The sequence below is a fragment of the Pinus tabuliformis genome, chromosome 8 (assembly GCF_031772625.1).
Source record: "Pinus tabuliformis cultivar Carrire ecotype Pingquan chromosome 8, CPIR1, whole genome shotgun sequence".
Classification (NCBI taxonomy): Eukaryota; Viridiplantae; Streptophyta; class Pinopsida; order Pinales; family Pinaceae; genus Pinus; species Pinus tabuliformis.
In genome coordinates, this window is record NC_142294.1 from 1,776,791,119 (window position 1) to 1,776,808,020 (window position 16,902).

Here is a 16,902-nt window from a genome sequence, read left to right on the forward strand (position 1 = left end):
TAGCTGTTGCTAACCTTGGAAACATGCTTCCATGCACTGCCTGATACAAGAAGAAAAGGGCTTTTGAGTCCTTCTTCTTGTGGCTCTTTAACAAATCTTTCTCTCCCTGAGTTAAAGCATTGAACTCATTTTCATCTGCTGGTTGTTCAAAACCATCCTCAACTATTTCCCATAAGTCTTGGGAAGCAAACAATGCTTTCATTGTTATTGACCAATAATCATAATTTTTGCCATCAAATAATGGGAGCTGCATACCCATACTATTGCTGGTGCTGGTGCCAGCCATTCTTACAATACTTGACTATGTATTAAAAATCACTGGTAAATACCTTGGATTCTTTTGCTTGAGACTTCACTCTGCTGGAGAAGTTGCTGCAGTAAGAATCCTTCCTTCAGCTTCTTTGAACCCTTCAAAGAGCCTGAACCTGCTCTGATACCACTGTTGGGGATTTTTCTGTCAAAATCCCAAAAACAGAATATAACATCACAGAACAGAGAACAATGCTCTGTTCTTCACACACAGGATCTTTAACACAGCAGAAGTTTAAAAGATTGTTTCTGAGAACAGAGTATAACATGCATAAACAGGGATCTGTATTCATTAAAAAAAAATGAAAAGCCTGATACAATATTCTTCCTCTTCTGCTCAGAGGGATTCACCAAAAAGAAAACACACACACACACTACATTACAGTCTACGCTGCTGTGTAAAACATTCATTTGCGCTGCTGCACTAGACCTGTGTCACACACTATCACACCAAAAACTACAATGCACACACCTAACTTACATACAAAATCTGAATAGTTTTTAATGAACAAAAATGGAGTCCCATACTGTGAACTGCTCGAGGCTGTCCTTCTCGTCCTCGGCGGAAAAGGGCATTAACTGTGGTCGCTGGAAATTCAATGTGCAGGAGCTTGAACGCAACCTGCTTCCTTCTCGGCCATGCTGTAAATTGAAAGCTTCTGCCTGCTATGCTGTACTGTTCCATGCTCACTTTAACTGCCTCCGCGCCAATTCTCTGTTTCTCCGTATATTTGAAAACATACATAAGCGCTGCAAAACACAAAAATTGCCTTTGGGTGGATTTCAATCATTATGCAATTTGGCTTTGGAAACCCATCGGGTCCGATCCATCGGGTAGCGCACAAAATATGAAAAGCCATGCCCCATTGGTTTCCCTGATTGCGATATGCCGATCGCAATATCCGCCGATCCTTTACTTTTCTTCATATTTCGTTATATAACAAAAATACATTGAAAATGCTCTGAGCGCGGACTTGTAAGTTTATCAAAAACTATTTATAATGTTGTCGGGTCCGCTCCATCCAATCGCAACATTACTCATGTTAAAAAGTCCCGACCCTATGACATTGCCGATAGCGATGTGCCGATGCAATATCGGCGATCACTCATCGCACAAATAACAAAACCACTTTGTAAGTCCTCCGCTGCGACTTCGCCGATGCAATATCGGCGATCGCTCATCGCCGATATTTCATATCGCTGCCGCTGCCTGCCTCTGATGCTCCAACCCGCCGATATGCCGATTTGCCGATACGCCGATACGATCTAGACCGTTGATCGGTTAGATCTGACGGCGGATCTTTAAGCCTGCAAATTTATTTTTTGAAGCGATTTTTTTTTTGATCCTTGGTGAAATGCACGGTTTATTGTCCTCATGCTGCCGCATGGCTCAACTGTTGCACAGTTGAAATTATATTTTCAACAATTGTTTTCAGAAACGCCATTAAAGTCTTCATGGTGATTAATGTTTCGCAACAAAATTACCGCCTCCAGTGGTTTGATTTGATTGATAAGTCAATTCTAACGACTGGTGACTGCTCCCTGAGCTTTAAGCATAAATTCACACTTTCTGGATTCACAAGATGCTTTGAACTCTACAGCAACGCCTGTAATGGCGAGCATGCCGGAGAAGAAGGTCTCGACCGCCAAATCGCACAGACCCAATACATGAAAGACTGAGGAGATCACTTTGTGAGATCTTTCAGCCTGGTAAATAAAGATGAAACCCAATATTTTGATGGAGAGGTACCAATTAGGGCGCCTGCTCGGGCAAGGGACGTTCGCCAAGGTCTACCACGCCAGAAACTTCAAGATCGGGGAGAGCGTTGCCATTAAAGCCATGGACAAAGAAAAGATCCTCAATGTTCAAATGATGGAGCAGATTAAAAGGGAGATCTGGGTAATGAGATTGGTCCGACACCCCAACATTGTTCGGCTTTACGAAGTCATGGCGACCAAATCGAAGATTTATATCGTCATGGAGTATGTTGAGGGCGGCGAGCTCTTCGACAGGGTTGTGGAGAAGGGGAGACTGAAAGAAGAGGAGGCGAGGAGGTATTTTCAACAGCTGATAAGAGCACTGGATTTCTGCCATAGCCGGGGTGTGTACCACCGGGATTTGAAGCCAGAGAACGTTTTGTTGGATGGAAACGGGGATGTGAAGGTCTCAGACTTCGTGTAAGGCCCTCGCGACTCGGGCAGGCGCGCGACGGATGGGCACTCCGTGCACGACGGGCGAGCGCTCCGTGCACAACGAGCGGGCACACACGGGCGCGACGAGCGGGCGAGCTTGCGACGGACCTTCGACACTTATGCGACTCGGGCAGATGTACACGACGAGCGAACAGGCGCGCGGTGGGCGAGCGCTCCTTTGGTGCGACGAGCGGACAAACGTGCGACGACGGGTGCTCTTGTGCGACGATGGACCGAGCCAATTATGCGACATAAGTGCGACGGACATACGAGCCACTTGCGACGAAAAAGTGCGACGATATGTGGAGCACGACACTTAGTACGAAAATGAAAAGGAACGAAATGCTTTATACCTTGGCGTGGAGAGACTTTGCACATAGCAAAGGCCGACTTACACTTTGGTTGAATTTTGGGCGTTTTAACATAGTTTATGGGGTCAGCCTCAAAGCTGACACCCCTTCACAATGGAGCAAGCATGCGTATATATACTTGGACGCAGAGCTTCATTTGACACACACAACTTCGCTATCTCTTCTACGATTGGAGCAGGGGTAAAAAGGGCGCAGTTGAAGTGCGCATATCTCATGCGCCGAAGATAGAAGTGCGCAGATTTTACCGGAGCTAAACGTGGGTTAACAGAGGGCGGTTTTAAGGCAGTTTTGTGCAGAACCGAAAGGAGGAGTTCTTGGTGTCTCGGGTGAGCACCCTCCTACCGTAAGAGGTTGGCACATGGTTGTAAAAGGTTGTCTTTGCCTTGATTGTAAATATTTCTAAGTGTAGGCTTGGATTCTGCCAAGCACACTTGTATGATGTATTATCGAAGATTATCATAATATATTGTTATCGGGCAGACTTGTTCGGGAGTTGCCCCTCTCTTTATACTTGTGTGCAATTGTTATTGTCTTGGTTAATTGCATATTGGATAATGAATGAGTATGGGCTTCATTAAGTATAAAGGCTAATGCATTTTACTTGATTGCGAAACACAAACTAAGTAAGGACAAGTGAATTAGGCGTAGTCCATGTGCACGAGTATTGGTGAAAAGAAAGTGCACGGTGGTGCCGCACCTCGCCGGCACGGTTGAAAGACTACCGTAGGCCTGGGGGCGTGACACTTTGGGCTCAGCGCGCTGCCTCAACAGTTCGGGCAGGACGACCTTCTCCACACGGCATGCGGCACACCGGCCTACGTCGCACCGGAGGTCATTACAAAGAAGGGCTACGATGGTGCCAAGGCCGACATCTGGTCGTGCAGGGTCATACTATTCGTGCTCATGGCGGGCTACCTGTCGTTCCAAGAGGCGAATCTGATGGCGATGTATAAGAAGATATACAAGGGAGACTTCAAGTGTCCGCCATGGTTTTCCTCCGAAGTCCGAACGCTCATCCTCCGGTTGCTGGATCCGAAGCCCCAGACAAGGATCACCATTGCACAGCTGATGCAGGTCCCCTGGTTCTAGCGGGGCTTGAAGTGCCTGCAAACCCACAAAGATGTCGATGTCGGCTCGGTCTTCTTCACCCCCAAGCTGACTCATCTCAATGCCTTCAACATCATCTCCCAGTCACCAGCGTTCAATCTCTTGGGGCTGTTCAAGAACGAGGTCGAGGAGCAAGAGGAAGAGTCGAGGTTCACGTCGACTCAGCCGGCGTCGAGCATAATGTTGAAGCTGGAAGAGATCGCTAGGCTGTTTCGGTTCAGCTTCAAGAAGTCAGAGGACTGTAATTTGAAGTTACAGAGGTCACCACAGGGGCGGAAGGGCCCTTTGTGTATTGATGTCGAGATTTTCGAACTCACGCACTCGCTCTTGCTGGTGGAACTTCTTAAGACCGAGGGGGATACGCTAGAGTACAGTGAGTTCTACAGCCATGATCTGAAACCCGGTCTGAAAGACATCGTGTGGACGTGGGACGGTGACAGTAAGTTGAATAAATAGTTGAAAGTCGTTGCATATATCTGAATCTGATCATCATTACTATCCTGTTAGAATGCGATTTAGGGTTTGGCATAAACAGCTAAGGAAACAGTGAGCCAGATTGAATCTCAGATGTACTGGGTGTTCAACGTATGTTAAGGGTCATGTATATAATTAAAAAGCATCAATATAATATACAGAGAATGCAAATTATTCGAATAGTGGAAAGTAATTAATATAGTTTAAGTTGTTCTTCTATTTGTTTTTGTTGGAAGTAATATTTCTATATATTGTTGTTTTTTGGAAGTAATCTTTCTAGTGAATTAGAAATAATGTTTTCATGTTGTTGTGTTGTTTTTGGAAGCAATCTTTCCAGTCAGTTAAAAATAATGTTTTCATGTTGTTGTGAGTTGTTATTGTGAATTTTTAAGTGTCATTCTAGTTATTGTTGGGAATTTTCTGGTAAATTCCAAAACAAAATCACTGAATAGAGAGTAATACTCTGTTTTTGTCACAGAATTTTTAACACAGGGAAGCAAAAAAAAAATTCTCCAGAGAACAAAGTTTCAGCGACACACATAAAAACACTTTGTATTCATTAATAAACTGCCTGATACATATTTCTTCCTCTCTCAGAGGGATTCACCAAGAACTTAAAAAAAAATTACTCTGTCACTTTTAGAAATTTTACACTACTGTGTGTAAAAATTTCTTTTACATTTACTGCTGTAAAAACAATCTTTAACTTTAGAAAATTACATTCACTGCTGTGAAAAGAAATTTCTTCAATACATATGCTGGAGGGCATTTGCATTAAAATGCCCATTTACCATATGCATATTACACTGCATACATTACATATTAAAAAAAACATTACCGTCACGCTCCTGTGTGAATTGGGTTTTCATTTTCCACAAAAATGATTCTGCGCTACCCCTATTTTTTTCTTCTCACGTCTGTGCATATTACATTGCATATACAATACACCAAAAAAAACATTACATGTTTTTAACCAAAACGACTACCAAAAAAACATTACAATATTACATGCCATGTAAAAAAAAATAAACTTAAAGACTTTACCAAAGAAATCTACGACCATAATAAATTCAGCATGGTGAAAATTAAATTCCTCGTCCTTTTCCTGACAAACCTGGCGGTCAACCAAAACATTCATTCGCGCAAGTTCAAAAGGTGCAGGTCTGTTGATTTAATCGAATGGCTATCATTAATTCCTCAGGAGCCCCTTTTAATCGAACTTTACGTTCCAGGGGATTGGTGGTTTTGAAAACGTACAGTGGACACGCATCAACTGGTCGGTGTGATCGGAACCCTCGGAGGTAAAACCACAAATTGCAAAAGGCGGTGCGGGGAACTGTACTAGCGGTTTTCCGAAAATAAATGACGCGGCACTGTTCAACTATTACGACAATTGAAATTACAATTTAAACACTCCCCTTTAATTTCAACTGCTGGGTTACCAGTCATACCCAGACATTTCTTCAAAAATTCAAAACTTTTCTGTCCCAATGGTTTGGTTAGAATGTCTGCAACCTGCTCCTGAGTCCTGCAATGTTTTAAAACAATTTCTCCATTACTTACCAATTCTCTGATGTAATGAACTTTGTGTCAATGTGCTTCGTTCTCTTATGAAACACCGAATTCTTGGATAATGCAATAGCTGAGCTATTGTCACAAAAAATTACAATTCCTTTTGCTTGCTCTTGGCATAAACTCCTTAACATCCTTCTCATCCAGACTGCTTGACATGCTGCTGCTGTAGCTGCCACATATTCTGCCTCTGTTGTAGACAACGCTACAATAGGTTGTTTTTTAGAAGCCCATGAAATGGCTCCTGAACCCATGTGAAAAACATAACTGGAAGTGCTTTTCTGATCATCTACACTTCCAGCCCAATCACTATCAGTGTATCCAATTAAATATGAACATTCTGAAGTAGTATATAAAATGCCAAACCTTTTAGTACTTTTAACATACCTCAGAATCCTTTTTGTTGCCTGCCAATGTGCTTCTTTTGGCCTCTCCATGAATCTGGAAATTAAACTAATAACATACATTATATCTGGCCTAGTTGCAGTCAAATACATAAGGCTGCCAACTATACTCTTGTACAAACTAGGATCAAAATCCTTGCTGCTGTCCTCTTCGCTGAATTTTAATCCCATCACTGTGGGAGTGATTGTTGCCTTGCTGTCCTACATATTAAATCTTTCCAACACTTCATTTACATATTTTGCTTGTGAGATAAAAATTCCATTTTCATTTTGATCTACTTCTATTCCTAAGAAGTATCTCAGCAAACCCATGCCAGTCATTTCAAATTCTTCTTTCATGACTGTTTTGAAATTTTCAATAAGATGATCATCATTACCTATGAAAATAACATCAACAACATATAATACAACAATCAGTATTTTACCATCCTTTTTCATTGATGTAGAGGGTGGGTTCTCCCTCACACTTTTCAAATCCTTTTTCCAGTAGATAGGAATCTATCCTACTATACCATGCTCTTGGTGCTTGCTTCAGCCCATAAAGAGCTTTCTTCAATCTGCACACTTTGTGCTCTTGGCCTTTCTTTTCATAGCCTGGAGGTTGTTCAATGTAAACCTCTTCCATTAACACTCCATTTAGGAATACTAACTTCACGTCCATTTGGTAAACTTTCCACTTGTTTTGTGCTGCTATGGACAACACTGCTCTCACGGTTTCCATTCTTGCAACCGGTGCGAAAGTTTCCTCATAGTCTGTCCCATACTGCTGCATGTATCCTTTGACAACCAGCCTTGCCTTGTGTCTTTCTATTTTGCCTTCAGCATTACTCTTGGTCTTGTAAACCCATTTGAATCCAATGACTTCTTTTCCTTTTGGTAGTTCAACCAAATTCCATGTCTTGTTTCTCTCTATGGCATTGATTTCCTCATCCATAGCTTCTATCCATTTCTTATCCTTAATTGCATCTTCGAAATGAATAGGGTCATCAACATGACAATATAAAGCAAATAAAGAGTTCATACCTTCATCATAAATGTCACTTAAATTTCTGAACTTCTTACCTCTTTCATTTGGTGTACAAGTGCTTGAAGACGCACTTGAATTTCCTCCTTGTGGTGTGCTTGGAGAAGCACTTACATTTCTCCTCAATTGTGTCTCTTGCTGCCCTTGTGTTGGCGCTGCTGTTTGGGGATGTATTTCAGCCATCTCCTCATCGTCTTCATCATGAGACAAATAGTTTTTAACATTCACTGTTTTCTCTATGCTTCCATCCCAAGCTTCCTCCTCAATGAACTAAACATCTCTACTCACAAAAAACTTCTTGGTGGATGGGATATACAACCTGTAAGCTTTGGATTCCTCACTGTATCCAATGAAAATACATTTCTCCCCTTTGCTATCCAACTTCCTCCTTAGCTGATCTGGAATGTGTGCATAAGCCACACATCCAAAAACTTTCATGTGGGTGATTCCTTGCTTTCTCCCACTCCATGCTTCTTCCGTCACTTTGTTCATGACTGCTTTTGTAGGACACCTATTCAAAATATATACTGCACAGTGTACAGCTCCAGCCCAATAATCATTTGGCAAATGCTTTTCCTTTAACATACTCCTCGCCATATCCATGATGGTCCTATTCTTTCTTTCAACTACTCCATTTTGCTACAGAGTGTACCTTGTGGTAAATTGTTTATGTATTCCATTTTCTCTACAAAACCGTAGGAATTCCTTGGAGATATACTCACCTCCTCTATCAGTTCTTAGAACTTTGATATGCAGCCTACTTTGGTTTTCCACAAGTGCTTTGAAATTCCGAATTTTTTCAAGCACTTCACTTTTGTTCTTCAGGAAATAAACCCAAGTCTTTCTGGTGAAATCATCAATGAATGTTAGAAAATATTGGCTTCCTGCTAGTGGTGGAGTTTGCATTGGTCCACATAACTCTGAGTGGACAATCTCTAAGGGTGCTTTTGCCCTTATGCTTTTCCCTGATGGAAAACTTTCTCTGTGTTGTTTCCGCAAGATACAACCTTCACAAAGGTTGTCCGATTTCCCTATTCGGTTCGCTTTGGAAAGCCTTTTGGGTAACTGCTACAATTACTTCTTTATTTTTCAAATCTGCCTTTATTCTGAGAGGGAACATCCTGTTCCTTGTCATATTCACTTCAACAATACATCTTTTGCTGGGTGCTCTATCCATGATGGTGCATACATCATTATCAAAGAAAACATTGTAACCCTTTTGAACAAGCTATCCAATACTTAAGAGGTTACACTTCATTCCAGGAACATAATAGACACCTGCTATGGCTTTATTTTCACCTTTCTTTGTAAATATTTTTACTTCTCCTTTTCCCATAACAGAAATTTTACTATCAGTGTCAAGTGTGACTTGTGACTTCACACTCTGATCTAAAGCAGAAAACAGGGCTATGTTTCCTGTCATATGGTTGCTGCAACCCGAGTCTAGAAACCATATATCATCACTGTTTGTTTCAGCCATATTACAAGCTAAAAGCACATTATCTTGGCTGATATTTTCTCTAGTGATATTAGCACTGGATCTATTATTCATATCATGCTGCTTCTTCCTACATTCATTTGCATAATGCCCATATTTTTTACAATAATAACATTGGACATTGGATTTTTCATACCTTTGTCCTTGAGCATGATGTTGTCCACTTTGTTGGCTGCTGCCTTGGCCTTGGTTCTGATTTGGATTGCTGCCTCTTCCTTGAGCATTTGCTGGACTGTTTCTTCCACCTCTGTTTTGGCTTCTGCCTCTTCCTCTCTTGTTTCCTCTGCCTTGACCTCTTCCTCTTCCAAAGGACATCTGGGTCTTAAAGGCTTGTTCTAGAGATGAGTTTTCATTTCTACTCAACCTCTACTCATGTGTTATCAGTGATGCATGTAGCTTATCAACTAAGAGGTTTGATAGATCCTTTGTCTCTTCTATGGTGGTGATAATCACATCAAACTTTGAGGGTAGGACCCTCAACAGTTTCTCCACAATCCTCCTTTCTTCAAGAGTTTCTCCATGAGACCTTATTTGTGTGACTAGACCAATCACATGTGTGAAGAATGAGTCAATATTTTCTGACTCCTTCATGCACAGATTCTCAAAATATCTCCTCAGCAACTGTAGTTTTGCTGTCTTCACTTTCTCCATGCCATGATAGGCCGTCTTGAGAGTTTGCGATGCTTCTTTGGATGTCTTGGTTGCTGCTATCCTTGGAAACACACTCTCATGCACTACTTGATACAAAAATATGAGGGCTTTTGAATCCTTCTTCTTATTGCTCTTCAACAGATCTTTCTCTGCCTGAGTTAATCTATTAAACTCATCTTCATCTCCTGGTTCTTCAAACCCATATTCAACAAGTTCCCATAAATCTTGTGAGGAAAACAGAGCTTTCATGGTTATTGCCCAATAGCCATAGTTTTTCCCATTAAACTGTGGGAGCTGAGTATTAAAAATACCCATGCTAGTGCTAGTGCTAGAGCCAGCCATTCCTTGCACTCTCAGCTATGCTTCAAATATTTGACTGTGTATTTAAAAAACATTGACTGTCTTTAACAGCAACACAAAAAACTTTGAGAAATACCTGGATCTTTTCTTGATTGAGTCTTCACTCTGCTGGAGAAGCTGCTGCAGCCAAAGAACCTTCCTTCAGCTTCTTTGACACCTTCAAAGAGCCTGGACAAGCTCTGATACCACTGTTGGGAATTTTCTAGTAAATTCCAAAACAAAATCACTGAACAGAGAGTAATACTCTGTTTTTGCCACAGGATCTTTAACACAGGGAAGCAAAAAAAAATTTCTCCAGAGAACAGAGCTTCAGCAACACACATAAAAACACTTTGTATTCATTAATAAACTGCCTGATACATATTTCTTCTTCTCTCAGAGGGATTCACCAAGAACTTAAAAAAAATTACTCTGTCACTTTTAGAAATTTTACACTACTGTGTGTAAAAAATTCTTTTACACTTACTGCTGTAAAAACAATCTTTAACTTCAGAAAATTACATTCACTGCTGTGAAAACAAATTTCTTCAATACATATGTTGGAGTGCATTTGCATTACAATTCCCATTTACCATTTGCATATTACACTGCATACATTACATATTAAAAAAAAACATTACCCTCACGCTCCTGTGTGAATTGGGTTTTCATTCTCCACAAAAATGATTCTGCGCTGCCCCTGTTTTCTTCTTCGCACTTCTATTCATATTACATTGCATATACAATACACCAAAAATAACATTACATGTTTTTAACCAAAATGACTACCAAAGAAAAAACATTACAATATTACATGCCGTGTAAAAAAAAATAAACTTAAAGACTTTACCAAAGAAATCTATGACCATAATAAATTCAGCATGGTGAAAATTAAATTCCTCGTCCTTTTGCTGACAAACTTGGAGATCAACCAAAACATTCATTCGCGCAAGTTCAAAAGGTGCAGGTCCGTTGATTTAATCAAACGATTATTATTAATTCCCTGGGAGCCCCTTTTAATCGAACTTTACGTTCCAGGGGATTGGTGGTTTTGAAAACGTACAGTGGACACGCGCCAACTGGTCGGTGTGATCGGAGCTCTCAGAGGTAAAGCCACAAATTGCAAAAGGTGGTACGGGGAACTATACTGGCGGTTTTCCGAAAATAAATGACGCGGCACTGTTCAACTATTATGGCAGTTGAAATTACAATTTCAACAGTTATTTTGAATGGTCTATAAACCATAGATCCACTTTCTATAATGTACCTGTTATATAGGATCAATAAACAATATGTGTTTTGTATTGTGTGTAATCACTCCTTGTAACATGGTATCAAAGCTTGATTTGAGACTCCTTGAATGTGTGACTCTGGATCGTGGATCGTTTTAATTAGCCAAGTTCGTTGATGATGTCTGAGGCCGCAGTGGTGTTGAATCATTGTTGAAAGAAAGTGATATGACTGGATCTGTCATTTCTAGTGGTTGCGCGCTTTCATAAATTTAGATCCTTACTAGCACGGGCAATTGCATTGGTAGCAGTGTTTTCAAACCCTGCAGAGCCCAGCACACGCTTGGTATTCAATGGCAGTTTGAAGGCTTGAAAATTTCCCCTCCGCCAAATCTGCTTTCAGTAGTAAATCATTGCCATGCTAAGGAAATCTCGGCCTCAAGCTGTCGCACGGATCAGATCAACTATGATCTCTGAGAAATAGCCGCTCTTCCCAAATCTCAAAGGTTGACACCCGTGTGTGATGGAAAATCATCCTCAATGCTAATTTCATAGCTTGGTATATATTTCTTGTTTATCTCCAGCCAAGGCTGGAAGAACCACTATGAATTTACAGAGATGACTAGGTCGTGAGTTGAATTAAATTGACATTTGTTCTTGAAATTAAGGAGTCCCTACTAGTCTCACTAGATTTTCTGAAAAAGACCCCGCTTTCGTTTTGCCTTTCCTGAATTCGATTTTGCTCGATTTTTGTTTTGACATCCTAATATTTGGTCCATAGTGTATAAGAGTCAAGTTGTTTACAGTAGCGTGCGAAAATTGACGTGCTCAACCTCAATGGCGGCCATCCTTAAGTCGATTGCAGATTGCTGGAATATTCTGGGATTGACAGACATGGTGCAGTCAATTTTTTGACCCCGCCCATGTCCGTGGGATCCCAGAATATTCCAAAAATCCGGAATCGACTTAAACTCACCGCTCAATGGCAGAGTCTCATTCACGGACAGAATCTCCTATTGCTGCAACGCCCAAGCCAATGACGATTGAAACTTTCGCAATGTCTCCACCATGGAAGACTTATTCTAGCCATAGTTTTCCATGTTTAAGCATCAATGCTTCCTATTTTTTCAGCCTCGTTAGAAGTACACGAGGTGATGGGTATTCCATGAACACCATCGATCATTATTGGTTGGAAGAAGTCGACACAACAACGGAGGATGGAATATGGATGTCACTTCATGCATTATTTGTTGGAGGGCATTATCAGATCACATTATTTTATTGCGACTTTTTTGGGTTCTCGAAAATTTTCGACAATTGTGGGAAGAGTTTCAGTTTAGTGGAGAATGGTTAACTGGTTTCGCTGTCAAGAGGGTTTAAGTTTAGTTTTGGGGTTGTGTGTTTATTGTGTGTTGAGGATATATTTGTATATAAATAATGCAGAGTTATGACTAGCAATAGCATCAGATGTTGCAAATGAAATCTAGTAAAGCATAAATGATAAGAAATCATTGAAGATAAAAATTTAACATACAAAAATTGTTCAAATTTATGAATAAAGAGAAATGAATAACATGGTGAAAACAAGAAGTGATCATAGAAACCCTAAAAGAACCTTGGATGAGGATCTAACATGGAATCTGAAAAAAGCCTAGTCATATAGTCATATCAAATCTAAAAAAGCCCAGTCATACAATCATTTTAGATTGTCTTTGCATGCTTAATAAGACAAATTTTGGACACAAGAAATAATATTTTCATATGCTGGATTATTCAGAATTTTGAACAAGAGGAATGACTTTTGACATAAAAGAAAAATATTGTTAAAGAGATGATAAAAATAAGATGACTTCACATTCCATGGCAAAGGTGGAATCTTTCCTTTGTCTTCGTCTCTAGAATGTTGTATTTTCCTTCAAGATGAAGGTAAGAGTTTCTCAAAGATAACATGATTTCCTTCACATTCCATGGTGAAGGTAGGATCCTTCCTTCGTCTTCATGTCTACAATGTTGCATTTACTTTAAAGGTGAAGGAGTTGTTAAAAGATAAAAAAACCACCTTCACATTCAATGGTAATGGTAGGATGTGTCCTTTGCCTTCATGTTTATAGGGTTTCACTTACCTTTAATGTGAATGAAAGACTAAAACTAATTCAATTACACTATAGTTTGTTCATAAAACACTTTAGTAAACCAAAAATTAGTATGAACCATTATGAATTTTCATAAAGTTTTGCATTTAAGCTCACCTTATTTCATCTATGCATATAAAGAATAAAGCTAACCAAAAGTTTGATTTCATCGTCTTTTTTATTCACATACAAAAAAAAAAATCTAAATAAGAAATCTTAAGAAAAAGAAGCGGTGAGGCTGAAACCAAGTCTGATAAAATTAAGATCTATCTATTTCATCTTTTTGGTGAAAAGGATAACTCCAAATTTCACAGGCTTGTCAACACTGGGATTGTTGGACTGGAAGAAATGGAAGTGCATATGAAAGACCACCATTTTGAATATGGCCGTAAAGAGCTGCAACAAGGGAAGCAAGGTATTCATCCATATATGCGTATTCTTATGAGTGGATGCCAAACTTACGAGACATTTGTCGATGCCTGGCTTAAAGGGGATCATAATAAAGCATATGGAGCATTCAATAATGATATTCAGCCAATCTTGGAACAACATGGGAAGGATCCCATTGGCAACAAGGAATTGGTTTTGGGTGTGAGAAAATTGCTTATGGAACAAGGGTATTCATAACATCCATGCCTATACTGCAGTGACATGAATGTCACTGTCCCTTTCATGCACTAGAAATCAATGAAGAAGTGACCAACTCTGATGATATCCACAACATTCATAATAAAGTGTCAGCATAGATACAATAGATATAAATATTGTTGATGATGTTAATCATTATTGGAAATACCGGTGATCTTAAATATATTTATTCCATGCCATGCTCTGTATCTTGGTTTATTTAATTCAACTTGAGAGTGCAATTAAGTTATGCCAAATTTTCTCATACTACTTAGAAATGGGTAGACCAATGCATAAGCATTCAAATCATTATCCATTAATAGGCCGGATTTCAACCAGCCATGTGCATAGTGATACCCATTCTGGAAAAAGTTTTGATAAGTATGACAAGGTCAAGTTGCAAAGATTCATTCATGATTCTTGATACCGCCCTTTAGTGTAGGTGGTTTTGAACCTAAAAATAATAGCTAGTTAATAAATTGAAACAAAAATAGACATAATAGGGTGCTCAAAGTACACACTAAATCTAATCATTTTTCATCCATCTTCGGCTAAACAGAGATACAATATATAAAAATGAGTGAAACAAATCCCTCCTAAAACTCTACAATGTAAATGACCCTGCATTTACTCAATAACCTACAAACAAACTACAACAACACTATACATGTGCACTACATTCATCTGATGTGTTGTCTACTATTATAGAAAACATTAAATTACTAATTAAATTCCCCCAAATATTCAACTATATTTTCTACAACTTTGACACCTACTTAATCAAATATTTTTCAAGAGTGAGTTAGTACATTAAACTTGTTTTGCAAAACTCGAACTTGATTCTTGGTAATTCTTTTGTCAATGCATCTTCCATCATTTCTATTGTACAATACACCATCTACAATTTTTTCTTATCAATTTATTCACAAATCTAGTGGTACTGTATCCGTATATACTTAACATTTCCATGATACTTTGAATGGTCTGTCATGGTTATACATTTGTTTCTGTCAGTCTACAATATTATTAGTTCAACTTGAGTGAGCCTAATGTCCTACAATAATCTTCTCCACCATTTTAATTCCTTTGAATTTTGACATGTTGCTATGTACTACGCCGAAATAACCGTTGTCAATGCTTTAAAAATTATTGACTCAATCTATCATAACATATTCATTCAATTTCAACAAGGGCATTCTTGGTATCATCGACATGAAGGAGGTGAAAACCCAAATGTAATTTCTTAACACCACTTCCATCCACAATACTCATATCTTTGCACACATTAATGCTAAAATGCACTCTTTCTGTACCTCCTACACCAACATGGACTTTTATGAAGCCCATTAGGTGCTTTTGTAGAGTCCCCTGAATAAATGGATGACTAGCAATAACAAGCTCACTATGTCAAGCCTATATGCTTCTATTTCTTCGTTTTATCCTAAAATTATCACTATGGCATCTGCTTGGGATGTTGCCTCAAAAGCCTCACTTATTAGTATATGATTAATCTGGCAGGTTGCATTTTCACAACCAAGCTTATATATAGTTGCTATGTATTTATGTAAACCTTTTAGAGGTTTTGTTTATCTGCATGGTATACCTATAGACATTTGAGAAGGTGGTGAGTTGGAGAGTGCCTCGATTTACCAAGATTGGGGTGAGTAAAATCATAATTGGGTCATTCACGAACTACAATGTTGAAAATTGGCATGTGAGCTGCAACCATGAAGAAATAGGTAATTTTTAGGAGGTAATTTGGAGAGGGGATCCAATACTTCACTGGATTAAGAGAAATCCAACATTTTAGAATTTCTTTATATAAAATATTAATTTTTAAACTTCTCTTAAAAATGTAAAATGTATCTTTAATCCATAAAATGATAACAATATACTTATATTATTTATTTGAAACATCATGCTGTGTAAATATGGATCTTTGCCAAAGAAACCAAACTGAGAAGCAATGTATTCACATCACTCCCATCCATAATACTCAAATCTTTGCACACATCAATATTGAAATGCACCCTTTATGTGCCTCTTGCACCAACATGGACTTTTTTGAAGCCCATCAGGGGCTTCTGTGGAGTTCCTTGAATAGCAGGAGAACTAAAAATACAAGTTGTTCTTATTGTCCAGGCAATAACAGGCTCACTTCGTTAAGCCTCTTTGCTTCTATTGTTTGGTATGCTCCTATGATTATCACTGTGGCATCTGCTTGAGAAGTTTCCTTGGAATCCTCACTTATTAGTATAGAATTGCTCTCGCAGGCTACAATTTCACAATGAAGCTTATGTATAGTTGTTGTCTATTTACCTAAACCTTGTAGAGGTTTTGTGTATCTACATGGTATACCTGTAAACATTTGAGAAGAAGAGGACACATTTCTTTTGGTATTTATTTGGTTTGGTAGTAGTTTCTACTTTTCATAGTCCTTATTTCATAGATTGTCTTGTTAGAGCTTGTCCATTTTCTACCTTCTTTCCGTGAGTCCCAGGGCACGAAATATTTGTATAGATTTTCCCTATAGTTCTCACCAAAATAAAAGCCTTATATCATTATCATAATATTAAGATAAATATATCTATCAAATCGATAAAGAACAATGGTGGAAAATTGTGAGAACTATAGGGATGGGACGCGTGGATAAGATGCGGTAATGGAAGTGAGTCAAGGCCTCTAGTGTCCAGACCTCTGGTTAGATTGTGCAAAGATCAAATATCTAATATTTGGGATTTTTATTAGTGTTGAATTTAATTTGATTGGGTTATAGAATGTTCCTCTCCATGCAACTATGAATATCCTAAAATATTCTATGAAGGTGAAGTCCCTCCTATCTACCTAATAGCTATTAATAATTAAATTAAAAATTTGAAAACCCTATTCCAAAATAGACAGGGCTAATTAATTGGTTTGTAAATGCCAATATTTGTCAACTCAAAAATTACTTTGTAGGTTATTTATATTTA

At 38.9% G+C, this 16,902-nt stretch overlaps 1 pseudogene; it reads left to right on the top strand.

Annotated features, from left to right (window-relative positions):
- Positions 1–1,904: 1,904 nt before the first annotated feature.
- LOC149243297 (CBL-interacting protein kinase 18-like) lies at positions 1,905–4,477 on the top strand (annotated as a pseudogene).
- The last annotated feature ends 12,425 nt before the right edge of the window (positions 4,478–16,902 follow it).